This window comes from Podarcis bocagei (assembly GCF_964188305.1).
Source record: "Podarcis bocagei genome assembly, chromosome: 4".
Classification (NCBI taxonomy): Eukaryota; Metazoa; Chordata; class Lepidosauria; order Squamata; family Lacertidae; genus Podarcis; species Podarcis bocagei.
The window spans coordinates 100,360,815-100,378,571 of NC_138128.1; the positions used below are offsets into that span (position 1 = coordinate 100,360,815).

At 52.1% G+C, this 17,757-nt stretch overlaps 1 long non-coding RNA gene across 1 annotated transcript; it reads right to left on the bottom strand.

The window, feature by feature from the left end:
- Window positions 1-9,446: 9,446 nt before the first annotated feature.
- LOC308586016 lies at window positions 9,447-11,024 on the bottom strand. The gene is made up of 2 exons (XR_014007719.1): window positions 9,674-11,024; window positions 9,447-9,637 (listed from the first exon to the last, which is right to left on the bottom strand). It is a non-coding gene; the product is annotated as an uncharacterized lncRNA (long non-coding RNA).
- Between the last annotated feature and the right edge of the window lie 6,733 nt (window positions 11,025-17,757).

Sequence of the window (17,757 nt, forward strand, 5' to 3'; positions counted from 1 at the left end):
ACAGGGAAAGCCTGCATTCGCCCCATAGGACGCACCCAGATTTCCCCTTCATTTTTGGCATGGGAAAAGTGCGTCCTATAGGGCGACAAATACGGTAATGGGAGTATGTAGCCTCCCTTGCCCCCCCCCAGGGGATGGGGGCACTGCCTTGCCAGCTGTGTCCATAATTCCCCCCCGGATTCGAAAGAAGGGGGTGTGGACACTTGGCACAAAGCCCTTGAGTGAGATCGGCTCTCCCTGACACTGTCTCTAATCAGCGCACTGGTTCACATTAGCTCAAAATATATAATTGGAAATATATAATTGGAAAGAAGCTAATGCACCTTCGGCATCGCTCTCCGACCCGTTAAAGGGGCTGGGGTCGGGGGAAGCTCCGGCATCCCCCGCCCCCAGCCGTGCAAGGTCCCACAGCGATGCCGAAGGTGCGTGCACCTTCACCATTGCTCTTTGACCCGTTCGGGGGGCTGGGGTCGGGGGAAGCTCCGGCTCCCCCCGCCCGCAGCCGCGCAAGGTCCCACAGCGATGCCGAAGGTGCGTGCACCTTCACCATTGCTCTCCGACCCGTTCGCGGGGCTGGGGACGGGGGATACTCCGGCTTCCCCCGCCCCCAGCCGCGCAAGGTCCCAGAGCAATGCGCGCACCTTCGCCATCGCCGGAGCTTGCAGGGGCTGGGGGTGTTGGAAGCCAGAGCTTCCCCTGCCCACAGTCCCAAGAGCAGGTCGGAGAGCGCTGGCGAAGGTGAGCGCACGTTCGCCATCACTCCCAGAGCTTGCAGGGCTGGGGGCGGGGGGAGCCGGAGCTTCCCCCGACCCCAGCCCTCCCAACGGGTCGGAGAGCGATGGTGAAGGAGCTCGCACCTTCGGCATCGCTCTGGGACCTTGCGCGGCTGGGGGCAGAGCTTCCTGAAGCCTGGAGAGCAAGAGGGGTCGGTGCGCACCGACCCCTCTCGCTCTCCAGGCTTCAGCGAAAGCCTGCATTCGCCCCATAGGACGCACCCAGATTTCCCCTTCATTTTTGGCATGGGAAAAGTGCGTCCTATAGGGCGACAAATACGGTAATTAAGAGGCTGCTATGGGAGTATGTAGCCTCCCTTGCCCCCCCCCAGGGGATGGGGGGACTGCCTTGCCAGCTGTGTCCATAATTCACCTCCGGATTCGAAAGAAGGGGGTGTGGACACTTGGCACAAAGCCCTTGAGTGAGATCGGCTCTCCCTGACACTGTCTCTAATCAGCGCACTGGTTCACATTAGCTCAAAATATATAATTGGAAATATATAATTGGAAAGAAGCTAATGCAGCTTCGCCATCGCTCTTCGACCCGTTCGGGGGGCTGGGGTCGGGGGAAGCTCCGGCTCCCCCCGCCCCCAGCCGCGCAAGGTCCCACAGCGGTGCCGAAGGTGCGCGCACCTTCGCCATTGCTCTCCGACCTTTTCGGGGGGCTGGGGTCGGGGGAAGCTCCGGCTCCCCCCGCCCCCAGCCGCGCAAGGTCCCAGAGCGATGCCGAAGGTGCGCGCACCTTCGCCATCGCTCTCCGACACGTTCGGGGGGCTGGGGTCTGGGGAAGCTCCGGCTCCCCCCGCCCCCAGCCGCGCAAGGTCCCAGAGCGATGCAGAAGGTGCGCGCACCTTCGCCATCGCTCTTCGACCCGTTCGGGGGGCTGGGGTCGGGGGAAGCTCCTGGGACCTTGCGCGGCCGGGGGCGGGGGGAGCCGGAGCTTCCCCCGACCCCAGCCCCCCAAACGGGTCGGAGAGCGATGGCGAAGGTGCGCGCACCTTCGGCACCGCTGTGGGACCTTGCGCGGCTGGGGGCGGGGGGAGCCGGAGTTTCCCCCGTCCCCAGCCCCGCGAACGGGTCGGAGAGCGATGGTGAAGGTGCGCGCACCTTCGGCATCGCTCTGGGACCTTGCACGGCTGGGGGCGGGGGAATCCGGAGTTTCACCCGTCCCCAGCCCCGCGAACGGGTCGGAGAGCGATGGCGAAGGTGCGCGCACCTTCGGCATCGCTCTGGGACCTTGCACGGCTGGGGCGGGGGGAGCCGGATCTTCCCCCGACCCCAGCCCCCCAAACGGGTCGAAGAGCGATGGCGAAGGTGCGCGCACCTTCGGCATCGCTCTGGGACCTTGCGCGGCTGGGGGCAGGGGGAGCTGGAGCTTCCCCCGACCCCAGCCCCCCGAACTGGTCGAAGAGCGATGGCGAAGGTGCGCGCACCTTCTGCATCGCTCTGGGACCTTGCACGGCTGGGGGCGGGGGGAGCCGGAGGTTCCCCCGACCCCAGTTCCCCGAACGGGTCGAAGAGCGATGGCGAAGGTGCGCGCACCTTCGGCATCGCTGTGGGACCTTGCGCGGCTGGGGGCGGGGGATGCCGGAGCTTCCCCCGACCCCAGACCCGCGAACGGGTCGGAGAGCGATGCCGAAGGTGCATTAGCTTGTTTCCAATTATATATTTCCAATTATATATTTTGAGCTAATGTGAACCAGTGCGCTGATTAGAGACAGTGTCAGGGAGAGCCGATCTCACTCAAGGGCTTTGTGCCAAGTGTCCACACCCCCTTCTTTCGAATCCGGGGGTGAATTATGGACACAGCTTGCAAGGCAGTCCCCCCATCCCCTGCGGGGGGGCAAGGGAGGCTACATACTCCCATTACCGTATTTGTCGCCCTATAGGACGCACTTTTCCCATGCCAAAAATGAGGGGGAAATCTGGGTGCGTCCTATGGGGCGAATGGAGGCTTTCGCTCAAGCCTGGAGAGCGAGAGGGGTCGGTGTGCACCGACCCCTCTCGCTCTCCAGGCTTCAGGAAGCTATCCCCCCAGCCGCGCAAGGTCCCAGAGCGATGCCGAAGGTGCGAGCTCCTTCGCCATCGCTCTCCGACGCGTTGGGTGGGCTGGGGGGGAGCTCCGGCTCCCCCCGCTCCCAGCCACGCAAGTCCCAGAGCGATGCTGAAGGTGCGCGCACCTTCGCCATCGCTCTTCGACCCGTTTGGGGGGCTGGGGTCGGGGGAAGCTCCGGCTCCCCCGCCCCCAGCCGCGCAAGGTCCCAGAGCGATGCCGAAGGTGCGCGCACCTTCGCCATTGCTCTTCGACCCGTTCGGGGGGCGGGGGGCGGGGGAAGCTCTGGCTCCCCCCGCCCCCAGCCGCGCAAGATCCCAGAGCGATGCCGAAGGTGCGCGCACCTTCGCCATCGCACTCCGACCCGTTCGCGGGGCTGGGGACGGGGGAAACTCCGTGTGATGGCCTGGGATTCCAAGTCTGAGAGTGAACCGGAGGAATCCCAGCCGGCACAGGAGTCCCCGCCTCCAGGGCCGGCTGAACTGGGGCAAGGCCTAGATGCTGAGGAGCCTGCACCTGGGACCGCCCCCGGCCTTAGAAGAAGATAAAGGTCAGGCAGCCCGGTCCCAGGTTGCCGGAGCAACGACGTTGTGGAGTACCTGCTTTACCCAGACCTAGATCTGCACTCCCGGTGTGCCTGTTCCTCGCCCGGCTTCCTGCTCCTGACTCTCCGGTGTTCCTGTTCCTCGCCCGGCTGCCCGCTGCTGACCCACCAGTGTTCCTGTTCCCCGCCTGGTTCCCTGCTTCTGCTCTAGCAGTGTTCCTGTTACCCGCCTGGCTTCCTGGTGCTGCCCTACCAGCGTTCCTGCTCCCCCGCCCGGATCCCTGTTTCGGACCTCGCGTTTCATCTAGTGATCGTCTACCCTGCTAGTGACTCTGGACTGAACTTCGAATACGGTATTAGTACCTTTTCCCCCCGGGACCAGCACACTCCGGCTCCCCCCACCCCCAGCCGCGCAAGCTCTAAGAGCGATGGCGAACGTGCGCGCACCATCGCCATCGCTCTCTGACCTGTTCTGGGGGCTGGGGTCAGGGGAAACTCCGGCTTCCCCCACCCCCAGCCCTGCAAGCTCTGAGAGTGATGGCGAAGGTGCGGTCACCTTCACCAGCGCTCTCTGACCTGCTCTGGGGACTGGGGGCGGGGGAAGCTCGGGCTTCCACCACCCCCAGCCCCTGCAAGCTCCGGGAGCAATGGCAAAGGTGAGCGCACCTTCGCCATCACTCCCAGAGCTTGCGCGGCTGGGGAAGCCGGAGTTTCCCCTGTCCCCAGCCCCGCGAACGGGTCGGAGAGCGATGGCGAAGGTGCGCGCACCTTCGGCATTGCTTTGGGACCTTGTGCTGCTTGGGGCGGGGGGAGCCGGAGCTTCCCCCGACCCCAGCCCCCTGAACGGGTCGAAGAGCGATGGCGAAGGTGCGCGCACCTTCGGCATTGCTGTGGGACCTTGCGCGGCTGGGGGCGGGGGATGCCGGAGCTTCCCATGACCCCAGCCCTGCGAACTGGTCGGAGAGCGATGCCGAAGGTGCATTAGCTTCTTTCCAATTATATACTTCACCATCGCTCTCCGTCCCGTTCGCGGGGCTGGGGACGGGGATAACTCCGGCTTCCCCCGCCCCCAGCCGCGCAAGCTCTGGGAGTGATGGCGAAGGTGCGCTCACCTTTGCCATTGCTCCCGGAGCTTGCAGGGGCTGGTGGAAGCCCGAGCTTCCCCCGCCCCCAGTCCCCAGAGCAGGTCGGAGAGCGCTGGCGAAGGTGAGCGCACTTTTGCCATCACTCCCAGAGCTTGCAGGGCTGGGGGTGGGGGAAGCCGGAGTTTCCCCCGACCCCAGCCCCCAGAACAGGTCAGAGAGCGATGGCGATGGTGCGCGCACGTTCGCCATCGCTCTTGAGCTTGCGCGGCTGGGGCGGGGGGAGCCGGAGTGTGCTGGTCCCGGGGGGAAAAGGTACTAATACCATATCCGAAGTTCAGTCCAGAGTCACTAGCAGGGTAGACGATCACTAGATGAAACCCGAGGTCCGAAACAGGGATCCGGGCGGGGGAGCAGGAACGCTGGTAGGGCAGCAGCGGGAAGCCAGGCGGGTAACAGGAACACTGGTAGAGCAGAAGCAGGGAACCAGGCGGGGAACAGGAACACTGGTGGGTCAGCAGCGGGCAGCCGGTCGAGGAACAGGAACACCGGAGAGTCAGGAGCAGGAAGCCGGGCGAGGAACAGGCACACCGGGAGTGCAGATCTAGGTCTGGGTAAAGCAGGTACTCCACAACGACATTGCTCCCGCAACCTGGGACCGGGCTGCCTGACCTTTATCTTCTTCTAAGGCCGGGGGCGGCCCCGGCCCCCAGGAGCCCCGCCTCTCCTGGCCTTAAGGCGAGAACTCCTGGGAGAGACCAGTTCCCTTCGCCTCTCTGCACTAAGCCTCTGCAGTTCAGGAGAGGCCGAAGGGTTACTGGGCCCCGGGGGAGGGTCACCTGTAGCCACTGAGTCTTCCAGCACCTCTGGGGCCAGAATGGTCTCACCTGGTGCCTGCCCCTGAGGATCTGGCACAGGTGCAGGCTCCTCAGCATCTAGGCCTTGCCCCAGTTCAGCCGGCCCTGGAGGCGGGGACTCCTGTGCCGGCTGGGATTCCTCCGGTTCACTCTCAGACTCGGAATCCCAGGCCATCACACGGAGTTTCCCCCGTCCCCAGCCCTGCGAACGGGTCGGAGAGCGATGCCGAAGGTGCGCGCACCTTCGGCATCGCTCTGGGACCTTGCGCGGCTGGGGGCGGGGGGAGCCGGAGCTTCCCCCGACCCCAGCCCCCCGAACGGGTCGGAGAGCGATGGCGAAGGTGCGCGCACCTTCGGCATCTCTCTGGGACCTTGCGCGGCTGGGGGGGGAGCCGGAGCTTCCCCCGACCCCAGCCCCGCGAACGTGTCGCTCTGGGACCTTGCGCAGCTGGGGGCGGGGGGAGCCGGAGCTTCCCCCGACCCCAGCCCCCCCAACGGGTCAGAGAGCGATGGTGAAGGAGCGCGCACCTACGGCATCGCTCTGGGACCTTGCGCGGCTGGGGGGATAGCTTCCTGAAACCTGGAGAGCAAGAGGGGTCGGTGCGCACCGACCCCTCTCGCTCTCCAGGCTTCAGCGAAAGCCTGCATTCGCCCCATAGGACGCACCCAGATTTCCCCTTCATTTTTGGCATGGGAAAAGTGTGTCCTATAGGGCGACAAATACGGTAATTAAGAGGCTGCTATGGGAGTATGTAGCCTCCCTTGCCCCCCCCCCAGGGGATGGGGGGACTGCCTTGCCAGCTGTGCCCATAATTCACCCCCGGATTCGAAAGAAGGGGGTGTGGACACTTGGCACAATGCCCTTGAGTGAGATCGGCTCTCCCTGACACTGTCTCTAATCAGCACACTGGTTCACATTAGCTCAAAATATATAATTGGAAATATATAATTGGAAAGAAGCTAATGCACATACATCAAGTGAAGATCGGGAGTAAAGACTGCTGATTAATGGGATCTCTGTGAGCGGAGCGACGGGTTGGACAAATAAATCAAGTGAAGAATCATCATTAAAAGACTGGTATGTTGGAGTGAAACGGAAAGGGGAGGAGGATTTTATTTTATTTTTTTGCCTTATGTGAGTACCAATAACCCTCCCCTCCAGAAAGAATCGTTGCGATTATTAATCACAAGCAGGAGACCAAGAACTGTGTGGGAATGAATTACTGATTAAAGAGAGAACTGGTGGAAACACCGGGGAATGGAAGGAAAGTTTTATGACACAGTTATAAATGGAATTTCGTGAAGACAGGCTTGCCCATAGGAGGACGAGGGGGAGGAGGACCAGGGTCATTGGAATGTGAATGTATGGTTATCGGAACGTTATCTTGACCTGGCAGGGCCCTCTGAGATATAGATTGGCAAGCCTGTGAATCAACGGACAGACTGTGGGAATGTTTTTAATGGAGGTGTGGAAACGGCGTCTGTCCTTTATGTGATATGATTTTTGGAGAGTGTAAAACCCACACAGGAGATGTTTGTCTTTCACCCGCTTGTGAAGATTATCAGAGATCACAAAGAAAGGAATATTTGATAACAACAACAAGATGAAGAAAATAACAAAAAGACTATCTGGACAGAACTGGATAGAACTGTTTAATCAAAGCAGCAGCAAGAGTGATGTTTGGACCCCTTTCAGAGCTTGAAGTATGGGTACCCCCAACAAAAAATTGGCTGTATAGTTTGGAATTAATGTGATTTGGAATTAATGTGATTTGATTGGCCTGTTAATAAAAAATATTTTGAACCTAAGAGAAGTCCCTCCTGCTGGAAGCACCGAGACAGACTGCATTGGCTTTTGAGTTCACAGCTGTTCTGAAAAAGTGATTGGATAACCAACATTGCTCATTACAAGCTCTTTGGAATATGTAGTTTTCATATTTAATGTATTATTCCATTCAGAGCCTACCTTTTCTCCAATGGGCTCACGGTATTTGATTGGTCCCCCTCACTGCGACCTGAAAGAATCTTTGTACAAAGAGTTGCAAGCAGAACACAGAGAGATTTTCTCCTTGGCCAAGCAAAAGGCTGCTACAATTACAATGGAGCATTTAGAGACCAGTGGTTAGTTATTAGTGCCTATAGCCACCTCTGACAATTGAGAGGAAGCAGCCAGCCGCCACTTGCCCACCATGCACCCCCAACCCCCCCCCCAGGGATCCCTCCAGCCCCCAGCCCCCAACCTCCACCCACCCCTGCCCCCCCAGGAAGGAAGCCAGCCCCCACCCACCCAACCTGCACCCACCCCTGCCCAACGCAGGGAAGAAGCACCCCAGGGAACAAGCCAGCCCCCACCCAACCACCCTGCCCCCTCAGGAAAGGAGCCCCCCAGGGAAGAAGCCAGCCCCCATACAACCACCCCTGCCCCCCACAGGAAAGCCCCCCCAGGAAAGACTTCAGCCCCCACCCAAATACCCCTGCCCCCCAGGAAAGAAGCAACCCCCCCAGGAAACAAGAGAGCCCCCATCCAACCACCACTGCCACCCCCAGGAAGAAGCAAGCCCCCCATAAAAGAAGCCAGCCCCCACCCAGCCACCCTGCACTCCCCCCCCAGGAAAGAAGCCAGCCCCCACCCAAACACCCCCGCCCCCTCAGGAAAGAAAAGAGCCCCCCAGGAAAGAAGCCCCCAGCAAAGAAGAGAGCCCCCACCCAACCACCCTGCACCCATCCCTGCCCCCCAGGAAAGGGGCCCCCCAGGAAAGAATCCAGCCCCCACCCAAACACCCCTGCCCCCACAGGAAAGAAGCCCCCCCAGGAAAGAAGCCCCCAGCAAAGAAGAGAGCCCCCACCCACCAACCCTGCACCCATCCCTGCCCCCCAGGAAAGGGGCCCCCCAGGAAAGAATCCAGCCCCCACCCAAACACCCCTGCCCCCACAGGAAAGAAGCCCCACAGGAAAGAAGCCCCCCAGGAAAGAATCCAGCACCCACCCAAACACTCTGCCCCCCCAGGAAAGAAATGAGCCCCCCAGGAAAGAAGCCAGCACCCACCCAACCACCCCTGCCCCCCCCAGGAAAGAAGCAAGCCCCCAGGAAAGGAGCCCCCCAGGAAAGAAGCCAGCACCCACCCAACCACCCCTGCCCCCCCAGGAAAGAAGCAAGCCCCCAGGAAAGGAGCCCCCCAGGAAAGAAGCCAGCACCCACCCAACCACCCCTGCCCCCCCAGGAAAGATGCAAGCCCCCAGGAAAGGAGCCCCCCAGGAAAGAAGCCAGCACCCACCCAACCACCCCTGCCCCCCCAGGAAAGATGCAAGCCCCCAGGAAAGGAGCCCCCCAGGAAAGAAGCCAGCACCCACCCAACCACCCTTCACCCACCTCTCACCCCTGGAAAGAAGCCCCCAGCGAAGAAGCCAGCCCCCACCCAAATACCACTGCCCCCCCAGGAAAGAAAAGAGCCCCCCAGCAAAGAAGCCAGCCCCAACCCAAACACCCTGCCCCCCCTGCCTCCAGGTGGGAGATCACTGCCAGTTTTTATCTTGGATTGTTGATCATGCCCTACTTCTGTTTGGAGATGCCTGTTCTACTCCTTGGAAGGCACATTAGAAATAGTACATTGAAGTTCTGCCCATTAGGAAAGGAGCTTATCTGTAGTCCCCAAAAAGCATCCCACATTGGCTGCATCCTGAGCTAACATGAAATTAAATGGAACTCTGCTGTCTTCTGCGCCTCTGCTTTGCTCTTTATCACATGCACAGCTTTCTTTCCCCCTGGATCCCCCTGGACCCTTCTCACTTTCAAGTCGTACCTCTGTTAAAATCTCCCCAATCTTGGTTTTTTCTAACTTTGGCAACAGAAACCCCTTCCTGTTCTTTTTACGAAATGGCTTCTCCAGTTGCCTTTTAAATGAAAAGCCTTCTATTTTCTATATTTATTCTTCATGCTGCTTGAAGCCGACTTCATATCCTCCTACCCTTGACTGGGCTTCTTTTTACATCCAAAGACTTGTTGGTTGAAAGGTAAAGAAACTTGATTTTGCCCCTGACATTCTTTCATTTCTCTTAATTTTCCCTTGGCTTTTCTAGTCATCAGGTGTGTTTTTTATCTTCATTCTCTTTAAAATCTTCATCTTGGTATTTTTATGCGTTTTCAGTTTAAATTTTGCTTTGGGGGCTTTCTCAAAGTCTACCATCTGTCCACAATGTATTCTCCCTGTTTTATTAGGATTAATTATTTGATAGTCTTCTATTTTCTTTCAGTTTCCTTTAATTTAAAATGTTTTGCCTCTCCTAACACTTTTTCCGGAGTTACTGAAATAAGATATCTATCTGTCTATCTATCTATCTATCTATCTATCTATCTATCTATCTACAAGCAATATTTAAAATTGTCAACTATGAAAGTGAAAATTCGTTGTATCTTTTTAAAATTGTAAATAATATTTTTTCCATGCAGTACAATTCCTTTGTTTACTTTAAAAAAATATATATTAACTATAGTTTTGAAAAGAAATCTAACCTAAGCTGCTTTGAGTTTCCACTTCTTCCCCCAGCCTCCCTCTCCTAATCCCTCTGCCCATTAGCTTCTCCAGCCAGCTCTGACCAGTAAAAGGGTTAAACCAGTACTGTAGCCAAGGACAGTCTCACTCACTAGAATCTGGCTCGCTCCTTCCGCCACCTGTTGGTCAGTAAGGCACATAAAAAAGTCCCTTGGCGCATTAATACAGTGGATACAAATGTGTTTGTTTTCAACATGGGATCACTGCGCATGGGTGAGAAATTAGTACCGGCCCAACTCCCTAACAACAGGGTTGCTGGGATGCCAACTTGAATAAAATATGGGGTGGGGGCAGTAAGCTCCACCCTGCACAATCAATCACATGGCATGGCACCCCCCTCCCATTTGAATGGCAATACCCATCAACTTTTGGGGGGGAGTCCCAGCCCCCTCAAATATTTGGGGGGGGCTTAAGAGGAGTTAGCTCTTAAACTGGGGTATATGTCATTCCTGGATCAATGTCTTTGCTTGCTTGGCCATGTGTGGCACCTGCTGTGCCTTTGAATGGCATTTTGCCCATGTATCACACTGATGGGAGCATTAAAGATTTGGGCAGACACTGCAGACGGAGTTCGAATTTTTCATTGAGTGGGAGCCAGAAAACTCTCCTCCACTGTGTGCTTTTGTGAAGGTTCTCATGACCCTTCCATGGCCAGTTTTTGGGATGATCTATGGTCTTCACTTTCCCTATAACAAGATGTTCTGGTTCCTCCAATAATTTCTAGCCAGTTGTAATTGAAAGTGGCATCATAAACAAACATATCCTAGGTTATCCAACCCCCATAAAACATGAATGTGCTACACAAATGTGTAACCTGATAAAGTTTTTTGAAGTACACTCTTTACTACTGGTTTGAAGCAGGGGGGCCAACTTGAATAAAATATTGGGGGGCCATGTATGTCCTACCCCTCATAATTGACAAGCCATGGCGAACACATACCATTTGAATAGCAATGTCCATCACCTGTAGAGGGGCAGCCCCGTCAAATATTTTGTAGGCAAAAGGACCTCAGCCCCTAGGGGTTGTCTCTGAAAGTTTGGAGTATGGTAATTTGTGAGGGACGCGGGTGTCGCTGTGGGTTAAACCACAGAGCCTAGGACTTGCCAATCAGAAGGTTGGCAGTTCGAATCCCCGCGATGGGGTGAGCTCCCATTCTTCAATCCCTGCTCCTGCCTACCTAGCAGTTCGAAAGCACGTCAGAGTGCAAGTAGATAAATAGGAACCGCTCTGGCGGGAAGGTAAACGTTGTTTCTGTGTGCTGCTCTGGTTCGCCAGAAGCGACTTAGTCATGTTGGCCACATGACATGGAAGCTGTACAATGGCTCCCTCGGCCAGTAAAGCGAGATGAGCGCCGCAACCCCAGAATCGGTCACGGGGTCCCTTTACCTTTATGGTAATTTGTGGACTTGTGGAAGGAAATGTAAAATAATTATATGGACTATGAGCATCTAGTGAAATCTGATCGTGCAATTTTAATTCTCCTAGTTTCTACCTGTTACCCTTTTCTAATCATTCAGATCTTCTGAATGAAAAGCTGTATGTATCTAAAGTTGTTTTTGCTTTAAAAGCTGCAACTGGCCATTTTCTGCTTTTATTTTAGACAAATTTATTTTAATTTTAGACAAATTATGAATGTAATCCTTGTTTTGTAGGTGGCAACAGATGTTATTTATGAAACAGTTTCTTTTTTTGGGCTTCCCAGTGCTTTTCTTCACTTAGGAACAGATGGAGTTTGATTTTCAGAATTACTATAATCTCGGAACAAAATGTCATTTTTATCCAGCAAGGCAATGACACAAGCAATGAAGACCCCATGTCATCTGGATCCTGAGGTGCAAGAATATTGCTTCTGTATAGGAGATTTTAACATGGTCATGGATTAGGCTGTTGTCAGAGCCAGAATTTTTCTATACCTGTATAAAATGCATGCAGGTATGGCACAATTTAGCATTGTTTCATGATAAACAGGTTATTTTCTAGCAGGCTTGCTAAGGAATGAGTTTCTCAAATGCGTATCAGAGGAAGAACACAAGTTTTGCACCCCAAAGTCTCCTGGAGAGGAAAAGGGGAAACCTGGACATTCCGGAATCAAATCAGAAACCAGGGCGGCTTCTGTAATTTGGGGGCTGTCCCTGGAAAATAGGGACACTTGGAGGGTATGCTGCTACCATTCTGCCACAAGGATTATTGTGGGCATGTTTAGCAGAAGAGAACACTATGAAAAAGAGAAACAACCCCTGGTTGCTAACTGTACAAAACCACTGTCAAGAAAGTGTGGGGATAATGTTGGCCACTCTCTCCCCTTTTGTTGTGATATGCCCTTTGCGAAGTTAGGTTTGCTTTGGAGCAGATATGGGCTGCCTGTCTTCTGGAATGAGACTACGATGCAGGTAGCGTTTGCACCGTCAAGCCCAGGCCTGAGTCCACACAGGAGCAAGTCTAAAGCTGCAACACCAGAAGGATCTGGTTATGACTCAGACTACAGAGGCTTCTGAAGTTCATAGTTCATTCAGAATACAGATTTGTGCAGTCCATAATGCTCAGCTGCGTTATGCAATGTCACTTCCCCATTCAATTTATACAGCCTGACCAGGCTGCTTGGCAGACTAACGTGTGAAAGTTATTTTCAATGAAACTCATAAGAAAACTCTTGCTGATCACAGTTGTTGCAGGAACTCCCCCCCCCCCCAATCATTCGGTTTGTACAAACACGACACACACACACACACACACACACACACACACACACACACAACATACGCAACATTTCTGTTATAAATTCATAGTAAATCAACCATACATCGGATTTACACCAGTCCACTTTTATTTTACTCCATGAAGGAAGGAAAGAGGGATGGTTTGATACAGGACGGCCATAATCCCTTAACCATGCCAGCACATACACTGGAGCCCTACCCAGTTGGGATGACAACTTTGATGGTCCCAGACAGGAGACCATCAAGGTCACAAAGGACTTGCATATGGGAGTGGATTCAACATGGACTGGAACAAAGGACAATGATCAGATCTTCCCTCTGGGGGCAGGAAACTGCCAGCTCCCCTTTGTCTCCTGGAAGTGACTCTGGGGAGGGGGAAAGGAGGAACCAGCCAGGTGACAAGACACTTAGGTTACCTCCACAACTCCTCCCTCAACCCCTTTTTTGTGATGTGTCAATGATGTAGTTGTGATGTAGTTCTAGGGGTGCAGTTTGGGGGATTAGTAACTAATAAAAGTTGGGGTCTTCTTTTGTTCTGGGCTTCCATTTTGTTTCATCTGGTGGCAGGTGGGAGTCCTGTCGTGACAATCTTCAATAAAGACCAAGCCTACTGGCTGCTGTTTTGCTCTGGTATTCCTGGCTGGTGTCCTTGTTTTTCGTTCCAAGGGAGCCCTCGGATTTCTCCGTTAACACAGTAAAACTGCATAACCTGCAAAGCCAACTGATTTGTAGGTGTTTGCACAGTTCTAGAGTGGTGAGGAGGACTTCAAATCTGCAAAACCAGTTTGGCACATTCTTCACCTTTTAAACTGGGGGGAGTGGAGTTCCCTTTTACTCTTAACAATTGGACAATCAGCATATGTTTGTTTGCAAATGATTTTGACTATACAAACAGCAGACTGGGAAAGTGCTTTTTTAAAAAGGCACTTTCAGAAAAATGAAATCTGTACTGAACCTCTACTCCCCTCAAAACCTTTCCTTTGTATCATTTATTAAATCTCAGCATGGCTTTTTGGAGTGAGCTTCTTATTTTCTGACTTAGAACAAGGAAAAGCTGCACCTGAAGTAATCTGCCCTGAGTTAGAGACCACCAATTGAAACCAAAGATTTTCTGCTGTCCTGTTGAGATAGCTGATGAAAATAGTGTGAGTAGTAACCTTTTCAATGTAAATAGAATGTGCCTTCTAGCGGCAGCTCTGGATTACCTTTTCCATTCCTCTTTATGTCCCTTTGATTCCCTGCAGAGACAAAGCTATAATCTTTACATTCTCTATTTAGATGGAAGGTGGTGCTGGATGCAACTCCAGGTTCCTAAATAAAACTAAACCATCACTTTTGAGAGATGATGAAAACTCCTGGCCTGCGAAGACACTCTGGAAGATGGGTTTGCCTTTGGCATGCGTCGCCATACGCTATGTACCGACCAAACCTCACAGTAGGATTCAGTACCGTTAGATGAATAATCTCTGAAGTATATCATTTAATCACACACACACACACAACAAAAGTGCATCCAGATTCGCAAATATTTGCATGGACTATATTAAAGCTCCCAGTATTGTGGGGGGAGGTTCAAGGAAAAATAACAACAAAGGCAAAATGTTATTTGGTATAGTCAAATGTAAAGCAACAGTATTTGATTTCCAAAACTGCAGTGGTTTTCCCAACTCAAAAATAACTTTGCATGTCAACACAATATGATGCATATCGCCTCGTTAACTATTTGTATGTTAGCATGAGATTTAATTTTATCTACTCCTGCAATTTTTTAATACAGTGGTGCCTCGCAAGACGAAATTAATTCGTTCCGCAAGTTTTTTTCTTCTTGCGAGCTTTTCGTCTTGCGAAGCACGGTTTCCCATAGGAATGCATTGAAAATCAATCAATGCGTTCCTATGGAGACCGTCCGGGGACAGAGGGGAAGCGCCACGCGCCTTCCCCTCTGTCCCCGGACCTGTTTAAAGCAAGGGGCGGTGGGGAGAAGATTGCTTCTCCCCGTTGCCTGCCCCGCAATCTCCGGGGACAAAGGGGACGGTGCACGCGCCTTCCCCTCTGTCCCCTCTTTTGAAGCAAGGGGCGGAGGGGAGAAGATCGCTTCTCCCCGTTGCCGCCCCTTGGTTCAAAAGGGGTCCAGGGACAGCGGGGAAGACGCGCTGCGCTTCCCCGCTATCCCCAGAGCTTGCGGGGCAAGCTTCGTTTTGCGAAGCAAGCCCATAGGGAAATGCGTCTTGCGAAGTGGCTAAAAAAACGAAAAACTCCTTCGTCTAGCGAGTTTTTTGTCTTACGAGGCGTTCGTCTTGCGGGGCACCACTGTATTTATTGTAACCAGCTTCTGTTTATATGATGTTATTCCACTGTATGTCGGTGTTGCACCGTAAACAGTGTCTGAACTGTATAAAAAAAAATTAAATTTATGAACCAAACATTATGGTTTCAAGAAACTGAATCTTTAGCTATGCATTACCTGTGACAACCTTTGCAGAAGATTTTTGCCATATAGTAACCATGAATGTTTCATCTCAGTGCAACTACAGGTGAAACTCGGAAAAATTAGAATATCGTGGAAAAGTTCATTTATTTCAGTAATTCAACTTAAAAGGTGAAACTAATATATGAGATAGACTCATGACATGCAAAGTGAGATATGTCAAGCCTTTATTTGTTTTAATTGTGATGATCATGGCATACAGCTGATGAAAACCCCAAATAAAAAATCTCAGAAAATTAGATTAAATGAAATCAGCAAAACAAGGACTGCAAATAGAGCAATACTGGACCTCTGAGAAGTAGAAGCATGCCCATGTACTCAGTACTTGGTTTGGGCCCCTTTTGCATCAATTACTGCCTCAATGTGGCGTGGCATGGATGCTATCAGCCTGTGGCACTGCGGAGGTGTTATGGAAGAGTGCAGCAGTCTACCAGGAGATTTTGGAGCACTTCATGCTTCCTTCCGCAGACGAGCTTTATGGGGATGCTGACTTCATTTTCCAGCAGGATTTTGGCACCTGCCCACACTGCCAAAAGTACCAAAACCTGGTTCAATGCCCATGGGATTACTGTGCTTGACTGGCCAGCAAACTCGCCTGCCCTGAACCCCATAGAGAATCTATGGGGCATTGCCAACAGAAAGATGAGAGACATGAGACCGAGCAATGCAGAAGAGCTGAAGGCTGCTATTGAAGCATCCTGGTCTTCCGTAACACCTGCATGGTTTTCATCAGCTGTACGCCATGGACATCACAATTATAACAAATAAAGGCTTGACATATCTCGCTTTGCATGTCATGAGTCTATCTCATATATTAGTTTCACCTTTTAAGTTGAATTACTGAAATAAAAGAACTATGGATGGAGGCTCACAACATTATACAGGAGGCAACAACAAAAACCATCCCAATGAAAAGGAAATGCAAGAAAGCAAAGTGGCTGTCCAACGAGGACTTACAAATAGCGGGGGAGAGAAGGCAAGCAAAATGCGAGAGAGATAGTGAAAGATACAGGAAATTGAATGCAGATTTCCCAAAAATAGCAAGGAGAGACAAGAAGGTCTTCTTAAACGAGCAATGCAAAGAAATAGAGGAAAACAACAGAATGCGAAGAACCAGAGATCTGTTCAAGAAAGAAAGAGAGTTCCAGAAAGAGATCTACTTCTGCTTCATTGACTATGCAAAAGCCTTTGACTGTGTCGACCACAGCAAACTATGGCAAGTTCTTAAAGAAATGGGAGTGCCTGATCACCTCATCTGTCTCCTGAGAAATCTCTATGTGGGACAAGAAGCTACAGTTAGAACTGGATATGGAACAACTGATTGGTTCAAAATTGGGAAAGGAGTATGACAAGGCTGTATATTGTCTCCCTGCTTATTTAACTTATATGCAGAATTCATCATGTGAAAGGCTGGGCTGGATGAATCCCAAGCCGGAATTAGGTTTGCTGGAAGAAATATCAACAACCTCAGATATGCAGATGATACAACCTTGATGGCAGAAAGTGAGGAGGAATTAAAGAACCTTTTAATGAGGGTGAAAGAGGAAAATGCAAAATATGGTTTGAAGCTCAACATCAAAAAAAACTAAGATCATAGCCACTGGGCCCATCACCTCCTGGCAAATAGAAGGGGAAGACATGGAGGCAGTGAGAGATTTCACTTTCTTGGGCTCCATGATCACTGCAGATGGTGACAGCAGCCACAAAATTAAAAAAACGCCTGCTCCTTGGGAGAAAGGCAATGGCAAACCTAAACAGCATCTTAAAAAGCAGAGACATCACCTTACCAACAAAGGTCCGTATAGTTAAAGTCATGGTTTTCTCAGTAGTTATGTATGGAAGTGAGAGCTGGACCATAAAGAAGGCTGATCGCCGAAGAATGGATGCTTTTGAATTATGGTGCTGGAGGAGACTCTTGAGAGTCTCTGCAAGAAGAACAAACCTCTCCATTCTGAAGGAAATCAGCCCTGAGTGCTCACTGGAAGGACAGATCATGAAGCTGAGGCTCCAATACTTTGGCCACCTCATGAGAAGAGAAGACTCCCTGGAAAAGACCCTGATGTTGGGAAAGATGGAGGGCACAAGGAGAAGGGGGTGACAGAGGACAAGATGGTTGGACAGTGTTCTCGAAGCTACCAGCATGAGTTTGACCAAACTGCGGGAGGCAGTGGAAGACAGGAGTGCCTGGCGTGCTCTGGTCCAGGGGGGTCACAAAGAGTCGGACACGACTAAAAGACTAAACAACAACACTGAAATAAATGAACTTTTCCACGATATTCTAATTTTCCGAGTTTCACCTGTATGCCTCAGTGAAGATCATATAGCCATCAGTTAAATATCATTGGGTGATGCATAACTTCATTCTTATTACCTTGCAACCAGAAAATCCATGAAGTGGATCAGAATGCTATCTGATACCTGCTTATATCTGACTTTAATGTGAGTTTTGTTTGTTATGCAGGGAGGGGTCACCAATTTTGGTATTTTCCCATTATTTCTCCCTTCTCCCAGCTTAAGCAGGCCTTGGATACAGCAGTAATTCTTCTTACGTATCTCTCACAGTGTAACTATAGGATTGCTCCGTCCATTTAACTAAAGTTTTAAAAATAATGGTTTAACAAATTCATTGATTTTGGGGGATGTTTTCAGATGAGAGTTTATTGCTGAATACGTTCTCCTCACGGGCAAAACT